At 43.3% G+C, this 11,761-nt stretch overlaps 1 non-coding gene across 1 annotated transcript; it reads right to left on the bottom strand.

The window, feature by feature from the left end:
- Positions 1-11,017: 11,017 nt before the first annotated feature.
- TRNAN-GUU (transfer RNA asparagine (anticodon GUU)) lies at positions 11,018-11,088 on the bottom strand. The gene has a single exon. It is a non-coding gene; the product is annotated as a tRNA-Asn (tRNA).
- Positions 11,089-11,761: the final 673 nt, after the last annotated feature.

The raw sequence follows: 11,761 nt of genomic DNA, 5'->3' as shown, positions 1-11,761 counted from the left end.
TCTAACCGACACCGATCCAATTCTTCCCTCTATATCCACAGAACTCAAATTGGGCTGACAACCGTCAAGCATCCAACTTCGAGTGCACACTAACTCCGTGTGACTTAAATTGTGGTTTTCTGTTAACGAACAGTGACGTATTTTATGCAAATCAAAATTTCAGGTATAACTCCCTGTATAGCTGATTTGAATAATTTCGAGGGAAAAATTGTTCCGCAGCCGGGTATCGAACCCGGGACCTTTGGTTTAACGTTCCAACGCTCTTCCACTGTGCTACTCGGGAAATCTAACCGACACCGATTCAATTTTTCCCTCTATATACACAGACCTCAAAGTGGCCTGACAACCGTAAAATATCCAACTTCCAGTGCACACTAACTCCGTGTGACTTAAATTGTGGTTTTCTGTTAACGAACAGTGACGTGTATTATGCAAATCAAGATTTCAGGTATAACTCCCTGTAAAGTTGATTTGAATAATTTCGAGGGAAAAATTGTTCCGGAGCCGGGTATCGAACCCGGGACCTTGGTTTAACGTAGCAACGCTCTACCACGTGGTCGGGTATCGATCCCGGGACCTTTGGTTTAACGTACCAACGCTCTACCACTGAGCTACTCGGGAACTCTAATCGACAGCGATCCAATATATCCTCTATATCCACAGTCCTCAAAGTGGGCTGACAACCGTCAAGCATCCAACTTCGAGTGCACACAAACTCCGTGTGACTTAAATTGTGGTTTTCTGTTAACGAACAGTGACGTGTATTATGCAAATCAAGATTTCAGGTATAACTCCCTGTAAAGTTGATTTGAATAATTTCGAGGGATATATTGTTCCGGAGCCGGGTATCGAACCCGGGACCTTTGGTTTAACGTACCAACGATCTACCACTGAGCTACTCGGGAACTCTCACCGACACCGATCCAATTTTTCCCTCTATATCCACAGACCTCAAAGTGGGCTGACAACCGTCAAGCATCCAACTTCGAGTGCACACTAACTCCGTGTGACTTAAATTGTGGTTTTCTGTTAACGAACAGTGACGTGTATTATGCAAATCAAGATTTCAGGTATAAATCCCTGTAAAGTTGATTTGAATAATTTCGAGGGAAAAATTGTTCCGGAGCCGGATATCGAACCCGGGACCTTTGGTTTAACGTTCCAACGCTCTTCCACTGAGCTACTCGGGAAATCTAACCGACACAGATTCAATTTTTCCCTCTATATACACAGACCTCAAAGTGGGCTGACAACCGTAAAATACCCAACTTCCAGTGCACACTAACTCCGTGTGACTTAAATTGTGGTTTTCTGTTAACGAACAGTGACGTGTATTATGCAAATCAAGATTTCAGGTATAACTCCCTGTAAAGTTGGTTTTGAATAATTTCGAGGGAAAAATTGTTCCGGAGCCGGTTATCGAACCCGGGACCTTTGGTTTAACGTAACAACGCTCTACCACTGAGCTACTCGGGAACTCTAACTGACACCGATCCAATTTTTCCCTCTATTTCCACAGAACTCAAAGTGGGCTGACAACCGTCAAGCATTTAACTTCGAGTGCACACTAAATCCGTGTGACTTAAATTGTGGTTTTCTGTTAATGAACAGTGACGTGTATTATGCAAATCAAGATTTCAGGTATAACTCCCTGTAAAGTTGATTTGAATAATTTCGAGGGAAAAATTGTTCCGGAGCCGGGTATCGAACCCGGGACCTTTGGTTTAACGTACCAACTCCCTACCACTGAGCTACTCGGGGACTCCAACCGACACCGATCCAATGTTTGAATCTATATCCACAGACCTCAAATTGGGCTGACAACCGTCAAGCATCCAACTTCGAGTGCACACTAAACCAGTGTGACTTAAATTGTGGTTTTCTGTTAACGAACAGTGACGTGTATTATGCAATTCAAAATTTCAGGTATAACTCCCTGTAAAGTTGATTTGAATAATTTCGAGAGAAAAATTGTTCCGGAGCCGGGTATCGAACCCGGGACCTTTGGTTTAACGTACCAAAACTCTACCACTGAGCTACTCGGGAACTGTTACCGACACCGATCCAATTTTTCCCTCTATATCCACAGAACTCAAAGCGGGCTGACAACCGTCAAGCTTTCTACTTCGAGTGCACACTAACTCCGTGTGACTTAAATTGTGGTTTTCTGTTAACGAACAGTGACGTGTATTATGCAAATCAAGATTTCAGGTATAACTCTCTGTAAAGTTGATTTGAATAATTTCGAGGGAAAAATTGTTCCGGAGCTGGGTATCGAACCCAGGACCTTTGGTTTAACGTCCAACCCTTTACCTCTGACTACTCGGGAACTCTAACCAAAACCGATCCAATTATTCCCTCTATATCCACAGACCTCAAATTGGGCTGACAACCGTCAAGCATCCAACATCGACTGCACACTAACTCCGTGTGACTTAAATTGTGGTTTTCTGTTAACGAACAGTGACGTGTACTATGCAAATCAAGATTTCAGGTATAACTCCCTTTAAATTTGATTTGAATAATTTCGACTTGATAATTGTTCCGGAGCCGGGAATCGAACCCGGGACCTTTGCTTTAACGTACCAAAGCTCTACCACTGTGCTACTCGGGAACTCTAACCGACACCGATCCAATTTTTCCCTCTATATCCACAGACCTCAAAGTGGGCTGACAACCGTCAAACATCCAACTTCGAGTGCACACTAACTCCGTGTGACTTAAATTGTGGTTTTCTGTTAACGAACAGTGACGTGTATTATGCAAATCAAGATTTCAGGTATAACTCCCTGTAAAGTTGATTTGAATAATTTCGAGGGAAAAATTGTTCCGGATCCTGGTATCGAACCCGGGACCTTTGGTTTAACTTACCAACGCTCTACCACTGAGCTACTCGGGAACTCTAACCGACACCGATCCAATTTTTCCCTCTATATTCACAGACCTCAAAGTGGGCTGACAACCGTCAAGCATTCAACTTCGAGAGCACACTAACTACGTGTGACTTAAATTGTGGTTTTCTGTTAACGAACAGTGACGTGTATTATGCAAATCAAGATTTCAGGTATAACTAACTGTATAGTTGATTTGAATAATTTCGAGGGATAAATTGTTCCGGAGCCGTGTATCGAACCCGGGACCTTTGCTTAAACGTAGCAACGCTCTACCACGGGGCCGGGTATCGATCCCGGGACCTTTGTTTTAACGTACCAACGTTCTACCTCTGAGCTACTCGGGAAATCTAACCGACACCGATGCAATATTTCCTCTATATCCACAGACCTCAAAGTGGGCTGACAACCGTCAAGCATCCAACTTCGAGTGCACACTAACTCCGTGTGACTTAAATTGTGGTTTTCTGTTAACGAACAGTGACGTGTATTGTGCAAATCAAGATTTCAGGTATAAATCCCTGTAAAGATGATTTGAATAATTTCGAGGGAAAAATTGTTCCGGAGCTGGCTATCGAACCCGGGACCTTTGGTTTAACATCCGACGTTCTACCACTGACCTACTCGGGAACTCTAACCGACACCGATCCAATTTTTCCGTATATATTCACAGACCTCAAAGTGGGCTGACAACCGTCAAGCATCCAACTTCGAGTGCACACTAACTCCGTGTGACTTAAATTGTGGTATTCTGTTAACGAACAGTGACGTGTATTATGCAAATCAAGATTTCAGGTATAACTCCCTCTAAAGTTGATTTGAATAATTTCGAGGGAAAAATTTTTCCGGAGCCGGGTATCGAACCAGGGACCTTTGGTTTAACGTACCAACGCTCTACCACTGAACTACTCGGGAACTCTAACCGACACCAATCCATTTTTTTTCTCTATATCCACAGACCTCAAAGTGGGCTGACAACCGACAAGCAACCAACTTCGAATGCACACTAACTCCGTGTGACTTAAATTGTGGTTTTCTGTTAACGAACAGTGACGTGTATTATGCAAATCAAGATTTCAGGTATAAAACCCTGTAAAGTTGATTTGAATAATTTCGAGGGAAAAATAGTTCCGGAGCCGGGTATCGAACCCGGGACCTTTGGTTTAACGTACCAACGCTCTACCACTGAGCTACTCGGAAACTCTAACCGACACCGATCCAATTCTTCCCTCTATATCCACAGAACTCAAATTGGGCTGACAACCGTCAAGCATCCAACTTCGAGTGCACACTAACTCCGTGTGACTTAAATTGTGGTTTTCTGTTAACGAACAGTGACGTATTTTATGCAAATCAAAATTTCAGGTATAACTCCCTGTATAGCTGATTTGAATAATTTCGAGGGAAAAATTGTTCCGCAGCCGGGTATCGAACCCGGGACCTTTGGTTTAACGTTCCAACGCTCTTCCACTGTGCTACTCGGGAAATCTAACCGACACCGATTCAATTTTTCCCTCTATATACACAGACCTCAAAGTGGCCTGACAACCGTAAAATATCCAACTTCCAGTGCACACTAACTCCGTGTGACTTAAATTGTGGTTTTCTGTTAACGAACAGTGACGTGTATTATGCAAATCAAGATTTCAGGTATAACTCCCTGTAAAGTTGATTTGAATAATTTCGAGGGAAAAATTGTTCCGGAGCCGGGTATCGAACCCGGGACCTTGGTTTAACGTAGCAACGCTCTACCACGTGGTCGGGTATCGATCCCGGGACCTTTGGTTTAACGTACCAACGCTCTACCACTGAGCTACTCGGGAACTCTAATCGACAGCGATCCAATATATCCTCTATATCCACAGTCCTCAAAGTGGGCTGACAACCGTCAAGCATCCAACTTCGAGTGCACACAAACTCCGTGTGACTTAAATTGTGGTTTTCTGTTAACGAACAGTGACGTGTATTATGCAAATCAAGATTTCAGGTATAACTCCCTGTAAAGTTGATTTGAATAATTTCGAGGGATATATTGTTCCGGAGCCGGGTATCGAACCCGGGACCTTTGGTTTAACGTACCAACGATCTACCACTGAGCTACTCGGGAACTCTCACCGACACCGATCCAATTTTTCCCTCTATATCCACAGACCTCAAAGTGGGCTGACAACCGTCAAGCATCCAACTTCGAGTGCACACTAACTCCGTGTGACTTAAATTGTGGTTTTCTGTTAACGAACAGTGACGTGTATTATGCAAATCAAGATTTCAGGTATAAATCCCTGTAAAGTTGATTTGAATAATTTCGAGGGAAAAATTGTTCCGGAGCCGGATATCGAACCCGGGACCTTTGGTTTAACGTTCCAACGCTCTTCCACTGAGCTACTCGGGAAATCTAACCGACACAGATTCAATTTTTCCCTCTATATACACAGACCTCAAAGTGGGCTGACAACCGTAAAATACCCAACTTCCAGTGCACACTAACTCCGTGTGACTTAAATTGTGGTTTTCTGTTAACGAACAGTGACGTGTATTATGCAAATCAAGATTTCAGGTATAACTCCCTGTAAAGTTGGTTTTGAATAATTTCGAGGGAAAAATTGTTCCGGAGCCGGTTATCGAACCCGGGACCTTTGGTTTAACGTAACAACGCTCTACCACTGAGCTACTCGGGAACTCTAACTGACACCGATCCAATTTTTCCCTCTATTTCCACAGAACTCAAAGTGGGCTGACAACCGTCAAGCATTTAACTTCGAGTGCACACTAAATCCGTGTGACTTAAATTGTGGTTTTCTGTTAATGAACAGTGACGTGTATTATGCAAATCAAGATTTCAGGTATAACTCCCTGTAAAGTTGATTTGAATAATTTCGAGGGAAAAATTGTTCCGGAGCCGGGTATCGAACCCGGGACCTTTGGTTTAACGTACCAACTCCCTACCACTGAGCTACTCGGGGACTCCAACCGACACCGATCCAATGTTTGAATCTATATCCACAGACCTCAAATTGGGCTGACAACCGTCAAGCATCCAACTTCGAGTGCACACTAAACCAGTGTGACTTAAATTGTGGTTTTCTGTTAACGAACAGTGACGTGTATTATGCAATTCAAAATTTCAGGTATAACTCCCTGTAAAGTTGATTTGAATAATTTCGAGAGAAAAATTGTTCCGGAGCCGGGTATCGAACCCGGGACCTTTGGTTTAACGTACCAAAACTCTACCACTGAGCTACTCGGGAACTGTTACCGACACCGATCCAATTTTTCCCTCTATATCCACAGAACTCAAAGCGGGCTGACAACCGTCAAGCTTTCTACTTCGAGTGCACACTAACTCCGTGTGACTTAAATTGTGGTTTTCTGTTAACGAACAGTGACGTGTATTATGCAAATCAAGATTTCAGGTATAACTCTCTGTAAAGTTGATTTGAATAATTTCGAGGGAAAAATTGTTCCGGAGCTGGGTATCGAACCCAGGACCTTTGGTTTAACGTCCAACCCTTTACCTCTGACTACTCGGGAACTCTAACCAAAACCGATCCAATTATTCCCTCTATATCCACAGACCTCAAATTGGGCTGACAACCGTCAAGCATCCAACATCGACTGCACACTAACTCCGTGTGACTTAAATTGTGGTTTTCTGTTAACGAACAGTGACGTGTACTATGCAAATCAAGATTTCAGGTATAACTCCCTTTAAATTTGATTTGAATAATTTCGACTTGATAATTGTTCCGGAGCCGGGAATCGAACCCGGGACCTTTGCTTTAACGTACCAAAGCTCTACCACTGTGCTACTCGGGAACTCTAACCGACACCGATCCAATTTTTCCCTCTATATCCACAGACCTCAAAGTGGGCTGACAACCGTCAAACATCCAACTTCGAGTGCACACTAACTCCGTGTGACTTAAATTGTGGTTTTCTGTTAACGAACAGTGACGTGTATTATGCAAATCAAGATTTCAGGTATAACTCCCTGTAAAGTTGATTTGAATAATTTCGAGGGAAAAATTGTTCCGGATCCTGGTATCGAACCCGGGACCTTTGGTTTAACTTACCAACGCTCTACCACTGAGCTACTCGGGAACTCTAACCGACACCGATCCAATTTTTCCCTCTATATTCACAGACCTCAAAGTGGGCTGACAACCGTCAAGCATTCAACTTCGAGAGCACACTAACTACGTGTGACTTAAATTGTGGTTTTCTGTTAACGAACAGTGACGTGTATTATGCAAATCAAGATTTCAGGTATAACTAACTGTATAGTTGATTTGAATAATTTCGAGGGATAAATTGTTCCGGAGCCGTGTATCGAACCCGGGACCTTTGCTTAAACGTAGCAACGCTCTACCACGGGGCCGGGTATCGATCCCGGGACCTTTGTTTTAACGTACCAACGTTCTACCTCTGAGCTACTCGGGAAATCTAACCGACACCGATGCAATATTTCCTCTATATCCACAGACCTCAAAGTGGGCTGACAACCGTCAAGCATCCAACTTCGAGTGCACACTAACTCCGTGTGACTTAAATTGTGGTTTTCTGTTAACGAACAGAGACGTGTATTATGCAAAACATGATTTCAGGTATAATTCCCTGTAAAGTTTATTTGAATAATTTCGAGGGAAAAATTGTTCCGGAGCCGGGTATCGAACCCGGGACCTTTGGTTTAACGTACCGACGCTCTACCACTATACTACTCGGGAACTCTAACCGACACCGATCCAATTTTTTCCCCTATATATACAGAACTCAAAGTGGGCTGACAACCGTCTAGCATCAAACTTCGAGTGCACACTAACTCCGTGTGACTTAAATTGTGGTTTTCTGTTTACGAACAGTGACGTGTATTATGCAAAACAAGATTTCAGGTATAACTCCCTGTAAAGTTGATTTGAATAATTTCGAGGGAAAAATTGTTCCGGAGCCGGGTATCGAACACGGGACCTTTGGTTTAACGTACCAACGCTCTACCACTGAGCTAATCGGGAACTCTAACCGACACCTATCCAATTTTTCCCTCTGTATCCACAGACCTCAAAGTGCGCTGACAACCGTCAAGCATCCAACTTCGAGTGCACACTATCTCCGTGTGACTTAAATTGTGGTTTTCTGTTAACGAACAGTGACGTGTATTATGCAAATCAATATTTCAGGTATAAGACCCTGTAAAGTTGATTTGAATAATTTCGAGGGAAAAAATATTCCGGAGCCGGGTATCGAACCCGGGACCTTTGGATTAACGTACCAACGCTCTACCACTGAGCTACTCGAGAACTCTAACCGACACCGATCCAATTTTTCCCTCTATATCCACAGACCTCAAATTGTGCTGACAACCGTCAAGCATCCAACTTCGAGTGCATACTATCTCCGTGTGACTTAAATTGTGGTTTTCTGTTAACGAACAGTGACGTGTATTATGCAAACCAAGATTTCAGGTATAACTCCCTGTAAAGTTGATTTGAATAATTTTTTTAGGGAAAAATTGTTCCGGATCCTGGTATCGAACCCGGGAACTTTGGTTTAACTTACCAACCCTCTACCACTGAGCTACTCGGGAACTCTAACCGACACCGATCCAATTTTTCCCTCTATATCCACAGACCTCAAAGTGGGCTGACAACCGTCAAGCATTTAACTTCGAGTGCACACTAAATCCGTGTGACTTAAATTGTGGTTTTCTGTTAACGAACAGTGACGTGTATTATGCAAATCAAGATTTCAGGTATAACTCCCTGTAAAGTTGATTTGAATAATTTCGAGGGAAAAATTGTTCCGGAGCCGGGTATCGAACCCGGGACCTTTGGTTTAACGTACCAACGCTCTACCACTATACTACTCGGGAACTCTAACCGACACCGATCCAATTTTTTCCCCTATATATACAGACCTCAAAGTGGGCTGACAACCGTCTAGCATCAAACTTCGAGTGCACACTAACTCCGTGTGACTTAAATTGTGGTTTTCTGTTTACGAACAGTGACGTGTATTATGCAAAACAAGATTTCAGGTATAACTCCCTGTAAAGTTGACTTGAATAATTTCGAGGGAAAAATTGTTAGGGAGCCTAGTATGGAACCCGGGACTTTGGTTTAACATACCAACGCTCTACCACTGAGCTACTCGGGAACTCTAACCGACACCGATCCAATTTTTCCATCTATATCCACTTACCTCAAAGTGGGCTGACAACCGTGAAGCATCCAACTTCGAGTGCACACTAACTCCGTGTGACTTAAATTGTGGTTTTCTGTTAACGAACAGTGACGTGCATTATGCAAATCAAGATTTCAGGTATAAGTCCCTGTAAAGTTGATTTGAATAATTTCGAGGGAAAAAATTTTCCGGAGCCGGGTATCGAACCCGGGACCTTTGGATTAACGTACAAACGCTCTACCACTGAGCTACTCGAGAACTCTAACCGACACCGATCCAATTTTTCCCTCTATATCCACAGACCTCAAATTGTGCTGACAACCGTCAAGCATCCAACTTCGAGTGCACACTAACTCCGTGTGACTTAAATTGTGGTTTTCTGTTAACGAACAGTGACGTGTATTATGCAAATCAAGATTTCAGGTATAAATCCCTGTAAAGTTGATTTGAATAATTTCGAGGGAAAAATTGTTCCGGAGGCGGTTATCGAACCCGGGACCTTTGGTTTAACGTACCAACGCTCTACCACTGAGCTACTCGGGAACTCTAACCGACACCGATCCAATTTTTCCCTCTATATCCACAGACCTCAAAGTGGGCTGACAACCGTCAAACATTTAACTTCGAGTGCACACTAAATCCGTGTGACTTAAATTGTTGTTTTCTGTTAACGAACAGTGACGTGTATTATGCAAATCAAGATTTCAGGTATAACTCCCTGTAAAGTTGATTTGAATAATTTCGAGGGAAAAATTGTTCCGGAGCCGGGTATCGAACCCGGGACCTTTGGTTTAACGTGCCAACGCTCTACCACTGAGCTACTCGGGAACTCCAACCGACACCGATCCAATGTTTCAATCTATATCCACAGACCTCAAATTGGGCTGACAACCGTCAAGCATCCAACTTCGAGTGCACACTAAACCCGTGTGACTTAAATTGTGGTTTTCTGTTAACGAACAGTGACGTGTATTATGCAAATCAAGATTTCAGGTATAACTCCCTGTAAAGTTGATTTGAATAAATTCGAGGGAAAAAATGTTCCGGAGCCGGGTATCGAACCCGGGACTTTGGTTTAACATACCAACGCTCTACCATTGAGCTACTCGGGAACCCTAACCGACACCGATTCAATTTTTCCCTCTATATTCCCAGACCTCAAAGGGGGCTCACAACCGTCAAGCATCCAACTTCGAGTGCACACTAACTCCGTGTGACTTAAATTGTGGTTTTCTGTTAACGAACAGTGACGTGTATTATGCAAAACAAGAGATCAGGTATGACTCCCTGTAAAGTTGATTTGAATAATTACGAGGGAAAAATTGTTCCGGAGCCTGGTTTCGAACCCGGGACCTTTGGTTTAACTTACCAACGCTCTACCACTGAGCTACTCGGGAACTCTAACTTACACCTATCCAATTTTTTCCCTCTATATCCACAGACCTCAAAGTGGGCTGACAACCGTCAAGCATCAAACTTCGAGAGCACACTAACTATTTGTGACTTAAATTGTGGTTTTCTGTTAACGAACAGTGACGTGTATTATGCAAAACAAGATTTCAGGTATAACTAACTGTAAAGTTGAGTTGAATAATTTTGAGGGAAAAATTGTTCCGGAGCCGGGTATCGAACCCGGGACCTTTGGTTTAACGTAGCAACGCTCCACCACGGGGCCGGGTATCGATCCCGGGACCTTTGTTTTAACGTACCAACGCTCTACCACTGAGCTACTCGGGAATTCTTACCGACACCGATCCAATATTTCCTCTATATCCACAGACCTCAAAGTGGGCTGACAACCGTCAAGCATCCAACTTCGAGTGCACACTAACTCCGTGTGACTTAAATTGTGGTTTTCTGTTAACGAACAGTGACGTGTATTATGCAAATCAAGATTTCAGGTATAACTCCCTGTAAAGTTGACTTGAATAATTTCGAGGGAAAAATTGTTCCGGAGCCGGGTATCGAACCCGGGACTTTGGTTTAACATACCAACGCTCTACCACTGAGCTACTCGGGAACTCTAACCCACACCGATCCAATTTTTCCCTCTATATCCACTTACCTCAAAGTGGGCTGACAACCGTCAAGCATCCAACTTCAAGTGCACACTAAATCCGTGTGACTTAAATTGTGGTTTTCTGTTAACGAACAGTGACGTGTATTATGCAAATCAAGATTTCAGGTATAAGTCCCTGTAAAGTTGATTTGAATAATTTCGAGGGAATAAATTTTCCGGAGCCGGGTATCGAACCCGGGACCTTTGGTGTAACGTACCAACGCTCTACCACTGAGCTACTCGAGAACTCTAACCGACACCGATCCAATTTTTCCCTCTATATCCACAGATTTCAAAGTGGGCTGACAACCGTCAAGCATCCAACATCGAGTGCACACTAACTCCGTGTGACTTAAATTGTGGTATTCTGTTAACGAACAGTGACGTGTATTATGCAAATTAAGATTTCAGTTATAACTCCCTGTAAAGTTGATTTGAATAATTTCGTGGGAAAAATTTGTCCGGAGCCGGATATCGAACCCGGGACCTTTGATTTAACGTACCAACGCTCTACCACTGAGCTACTCGTGAACTCCAACCGACACCGATCCAATTTTTCCCTCTATATCCACAGACCTCAAATTGGGCTGACAACCGTCAAGCATCCAACATCGAGTGCACACTAACTCCGTGT

This window comes from Periplaneta americana, unplaced genomic scaffold (genome assembly GCF_040183065.1).
Source record: "Periplaneta americana isolate PAMFEO1 unplaced genomic scaffold, P.americana_PAMFEO1_priV1 scaffold_20, whole genome shotgun sequence".
Taxonomy (NCBI): domain Eukaryota; kingdom Metazoa; phylum Arthropoda; class Insecta; order Blattodea; family Blattidae; genus Periplaneta; species Periplaneta americana.
Note: the sequence above shows the minus strand (reverse complement) of the source record. Positions and strands in the feature narration are given on the sequence as shown.